Source organism: Megachile rotundata, chromosome 13, assembly GCF_050947335.1.
Source record: "Megachile rotundata isolate GNS110a chromosome 13, iyMegRotu1, whole genome shotgun sequence".
NCBI classification, from domain to species: domain Eukaryota; kingdom Metazoa; phylum Arthropoda; class Insecta; order Hymenoptera; family Megachilidae; genus Megachile; species Megachile rotundata.
In genome coordinates this window covers 16,031,050-16,037,049 of record NC_134995.1, presented here as the reverse complement: position 1 = coordinate 16,037,049, position 6,000 = coordinate 16,031,050, and positions in this window count along the sequence as shown.

The window sequence follows — 6,000 nt, the reverse complement described above, 5'->3', positions numbered from 1 at the left end:
CGTAACGCGACCGCTATAATTTCTTTCGAGCACGTTCTTATCGGCCGTGCGTGTCACGGCCGGACGTGACGTGATTTCACGGAAAGGCTTCGAGAGATTCTTTTTGTCAGCCGCGATTAGGAAGCCCTCCGGATCGTCGCTCCATCGACGACCTTCGCCGACTTTACGGATCCCATATTCCCTCCTATTTTCTACCATCGAAAAAAAAACATCTCGTAACGTTTTACTACCTAATTTCGATCGACGTATTATCGTCGCATAAAAGCGTCCCCCTTCTTTACCCTATTCGATAATTTTCGATCGCTTTTCGACCCTCGAAATTTGGCCACGATATTTACGCGGCTCCACGCCCGGCAAATGCGACGTCGGCTTTCGAAACGACCAGCAGAACAGGCACGTTCGTTTCCGGAGAAACGCGCGCATCGGGTGCGACTATCGATTATCGATACCTTATATGTATAACGATGTATCGAAATTACGGTCGAAACTCGCGAACATGTGTCCGCGTTTGTTTTAGTAGAGAATAAACAAACAGCAAAACTTGACGATATCTTGGCGATAACGCGCGATCGATATCGACATCGATAATCGTACCTCCAACACGGACTGACTCGAAGGTTACGCCACTGGGACGATGCAACGCGAGTCGAACGTACTCTTCTTTTTTTACGATCCTTCCCCGCTTTTATTTAAACCCCTTCTCCGTGGACTGGCCGTTTCTTGTCCCCTCTCCTTGTTTCGGTTCTGCGTTCTATAGGTTGTTTCGACTCTACCAAACTCCCTCTTTGTCGTTCGCCTTCGTTCCCTGCTCTTTCGTCCTCCCTGGGCTTTCGTCTCCCTCTCTTCTCGTTCGTCGTACGCTGCAGCGAACTGCAGCGTCGAGACGCAGTACGAGTTTGACCTTCGCTTTGTCCTCCCTCTCGTGACCGCACCCACACAACCAAAGGGCGATTATAAAACGAGCTCGATACACCGGGACGCCTTTCGCGACCTTCCTCGTCCCGCTACTCGACATCGTTTGCTTCCTCGCGTCCTTCCTTTTCCCGCCAAAATCGAACCCTTTAACTGCGCCGCACCGACGTTTGCTCTTCGATGTTTTCTCCTCGACGTTCTCGAGTAGTGTCAGCGTGTACGAATAACGTAACAGAAATAAATTGGAAGCTTCGCGCCTCTTCGCGAACGATCTTTCCCGGGTTAGACAAACAAATGATCATACTTCGCATATTTTAAATATAGAAAAATTATATCGACAAATTCCAAAGGAATTAATAATATACAATATATGTATATGCAGGAAAGATGATCGCGTTCGGCCGAATCGAAGAGGATAAATTTTTGGTTAATAACAGGTGTTCCGATGGATAATCGTGCAGATGGCGGACGACGAATCGACGGTGTCTCGCGCGAGGATAGAACGCGAAAACACCGACGATTACCTCCCGTAACCCGTAATCTAATCGCTGCTACTTTTACTGTTCGAGCTTATCGTCGCGAAACATGTATTTATAAACTCGCTCGAAGAAAAGCGGAGCAAACGGTCGATATCGCGGAAAGAAAAACAAATACTGTCACCCTTTGGCAACCTATCGATCCGGACGACGAATACGTCCGAGGTGCTCGTTTTGTTTTTTAATTTTCTTCCCAGACATCTTAGTTAACTCTTTCTCATCCATCGACCAGATACCTCGCGACCCGGAGTCGTTTATTCGAACGAGATAAGTATGTCTGTCAATTTCCTCGCTATCCTCTATTTACTACAGATGGAACTGCGGTAAGCCAAGTAAGCGGTCCGCGTGAAACGATGCTCGTGTCCTCGGACATTTCCTCGTTGTTTCCTCTTTTCGCGAAGCGCGGCGCGACGTGGCGCCGAGAACATGGCTGATCGCGTGATTCACGGCTCGACTAAATGTGGCGCAGAAGAGACCGCTTTGCGTAACGCAGTTGGCATCCTCTCTCCCTTTATTTTTCAGCGAAAACGTGCGAGTTTCGTCGTTGAGGAAAAATTTCAGAAATTCCGAACTGAAACGGGGAGCGGGACGCGTACCACCGCGTCGCTCGACGCCGTATGTCTCTCGTGAAAGTCGTTACGAGGACGCGTCATTAATAGCTCGTGACGAGGGAACAGAGGTCAACCGGATCGCCGATTACAAAAATAAACAGATGATTTGTGCGAACGCGATCTGATAGCGAGGTTCGATTCGCGAGCGAATAACTTGCCGAACGATTCATGGCCAATGATGATTTTACTCGTTTCACCGGAAAGCGACGTATAATGTTCGTACTTGAAAGTCGATTATTTAATAACGAAAAGCTTTCCTTAGCAACTGCACAAGTAGCGACGGAACGAACGTTACTAGACAATTGGCGGTTAACCGTTTTCAGCGGATATTCTAGACGATTTGTACGTTCGCGAGGACAAATACCGAAAAGGTTCAACTTCGACTGATATTCGAAGAAGAAGAATCTCGGTGTTTTCGTTTTGCAAAATGATCGGCAGAGAATGTTCGCGCATCGTCGAAAAGTCGTGAAAACAATGAAGCCCCGACCGGATGAGTAGCCGCGTAAAGCACGCCAGGCAGAAAGTCGTTTCCAGGGGCATTAAAAGAAATTAACGAGCCGCCACGACCGAAATTTCCGTTCTCAGATGTTAGATATACCCGCGTTACTCGGGGCTTCCTCTCGGCTCGAGAAAGACGCGAGAGAGGGTCTCTCCCCCAATGCGTTACATCGCCCACCACGAACAAAAGAGTTCGCGCGTACCACGACAGTGTTAATTACATCGGTTCTACACTATTTTCAGCTGCTGCCGCCAAAAAGTGCAACCAGCGGCGCGTGGAATCAGGTGTATTCCTTCGCTGTACATTAACCCTCGCAATATTGCGTTTAAACCCTACAATTGATGACATGGTCAAATCTTCCAATTTCCGTCCGCAATGAACGAGGAAACTTCTTCGTTTGGCTCGGATCGACGAACGTACGAACAAACGAATAGATCCCTGGCGTCGCGTACGAGATTCTCGCGTAATGATCAACGAGGAACAGAAGATGATCGGATGATCGTCGATGCGTCGCGAGACTTATCTTGGCTGTCGTTGTCCAGGCCGGGTATCTTCCAAGATTCTGATTATCCATGGTAGGATCACTCGTTCGAACGAACTTGATCACTTTTTCATCGACCCATCAAGCCGAACTGGATTCGGCGTGGTTTCAACATGTATGATGCGTTTAATCGTTTACGGAGCTAAAAAGCGAACAAAATATGTGCTTTAACGGAAAAAACAGGGAGTCGCAATGTTATGTCCGTTGGCGTGTCTAAAAAAACGGGTTGTAGCTGCAAAAAAGAAGGGATCGAGGCCAGGCGGTGGGCTTTATTAAACGTTCGAAACAAATTGGTTGAGAGGTTAATCAAAAGCGATAGAGCGAAGGAGTGAGAGAGAGAGAGAGCAAAGTAAAAGAGAGGTCTAGAAACGTAAGAAATACGAAAGTAAAAAAAAATTGTTAGGAATCGAAGTCACAGTTTACATAACAAACGTTAGCGTTCTCTCGTTAGCGTTCGTGTTCTCTCGAACCGAATATCATCCCGAATGAGTTCGTACGATCACAACCGGATGTGCACATTTTTTGTGGCACACCGAACGTGTAAACTCGCGTTCACGGATTTCGCTGGTCGTTTTAAAGCGTCGGATCGCGACGGTTCGGCGATGAACTCAGAAAAGTGCAAGGTGTCGTCGCGGCGCCGAGCGAATCGCAGATGGCTGCCGGAGACCCACTGGCCCAGTTCCACCCAGTTCGCTTCATCCCCTTGCATCGCTGCACCCTGCTGCATCTTGCGTGACGTCATTGCCCACCCTCGAACCACCCGTGGCTGCACAGGTTACCCCTTCTGCGGTGTTACCACCTCCACCCTTCGTCGACTCTCTCGTTCGTTGCGAACTACTGCCGAGTCGACTCGGCTCCGTTCGGCTTCGCACCCCCTCCCTTCCTTTTCGCGTGAAAACTGCATCCCTTTCGATTCGACGTTTTCTTCTTTCGGTTACCGAGTTTTTACCTAGCCATATTATGCTTCTACGCCCGTTAACGATTTCGCCGTCGGAATATCGAGTACATGTTCGTTCGAAGGTGTCCAGAAATCGATTTCTTTCGTCGTACTTTCTCGATTCTTCACCGAACACGTGAAAAACGGTTTCTCGACTTTTTCGAACCTGTCGTACTTGTCTTACGACGCATACATTTTAGATAATATTTTTATAACAAGACGTATAAAAAACGCGATGCGAATTAGGTATGTTCAATTAGAAAAACGTAGGTTTCTACGATGTTCTTATTTTAAAAACGCAGGCTCGATCGAATATTTAAGTCGCGATAACGGGTGCGCGCGCAAGGTGATAAGAGACGGCGATGGAGGTTCGAGAAAATATCGCGCGGAGGCGCCACCAAACGGAAAGCCGTACCACGAACGACGCCGATACGTTCGGCTCGATTTCACGGCCTCGCGGATCGAATCGTTTTCAGGGGATCGAGTCAGCTCGTTTTAATAAAATGTAGATCATCGGGCCGCGTTCATTGTGATTTAAAGCGCTTCCCTGAGGGAAATTATACCGTCAACTATATTTCAAACGCACGACCTTTTCCGCCAGCGTTATTTATACGTTCCCTAGTCAGCCACTTGGGACTAGGCAAGTTCCTCCCACGGTAACTCAAACGACGTTCTTGTTCGACTTCCCTTCGGCGTTCCCCATTAACTGCACGCCCGTGATTCCCACACGGTTTCAAACTCGTGAAATCAACAAAGATATTCCTAATCTTTAGCCTCGAAATTTCGGACTGGCCTGTTCGTATTTTCTCTGGGGCAAGCCATCGCGTTCGATACTGTGCACGGCAATATCGCGAGAGAAAAGCGAACGTGGACGAAAGCAAGCAAGCTTTGCGTGCAACGAAGGTGATTTACGATGGGACGCGCGTATTTTTAGCCGGTTGCATACAGGGAGAGCGAAATGTGCGCTTTTTATGGGTGGAAAAGAATGGAGGAAGTATAAAGGCATCGGGCAAAACCCATTGAAATTCAACGGGCCTTTATGCGTACACGCCACTGGTCGAGCAACTAGCTTAGCTTGGGTCGCTACCGGTTCCTCCTTTCTCGTATACCCATGGGTTTTCGTGGGACTATCGAGCCGGTTGCGCATCACCCGTGACGCCATGGTTACCGGCGTACAGGGGAAACCGGTAATAATCGAACCGAGTCCCAGATACGCGAATGCATCGGTGCGCGATGCAAGCCACCGTGTGGACAGGTCAAAGCGCAGCCCCTAACTACACCGGAGACTCCATTACGAATACGACTAAAAAGCCATTGCCAGGCAGGGATAGGCTGCGTCCTAGGGTTGTACGACTCGATTTAAAGTTCTGCGTGCCTTTGGCTGTCAACGTTTATAGGCCCCGAATACGAAGCGAACGTTGTCAATTGGCTCGAAACAGGTGTCCGACATTTAAACCTTTGCCCGTTCAACGAAACAACGTTCGCCGACTCTAACGAATACGCGTAGAAATCAGATATTTGCCAGCGAAAGGGGGAGTTTAAACGAAAGAGGGAGTTGAACGAAAGCATTCCACGAATAACATGGTATTTATGCGGCGCAAGGAGAGAAGCGTTGGTCGGACCAACAACGAACTAGGAGAATTTATGTTGTACGTTGCCGAACTACGCTTGGAATTTCTCTCGATCTAGATCGGTGGATCGTACAGAATTCTAGGTTAAAGAATTTCCGAGATACAAGTTTGGTAGGACGGTATCTGCGATGTAAACGCGAGGGACGATGTCGTAAAAGGATAGAAAGGCATCTGCGTACACCGTACGTCGCACGCCGTACTACATACGCATTAATACACGCGACGGGGGTCAGAGTTATGCTCGAACACCGATGCGGCATGTGTCTCGCAGAGTTGCTGCATGTATTTTATAGCCATGAATGGTTAAGCCTCTCTTTCGACGAAACGAGCCGG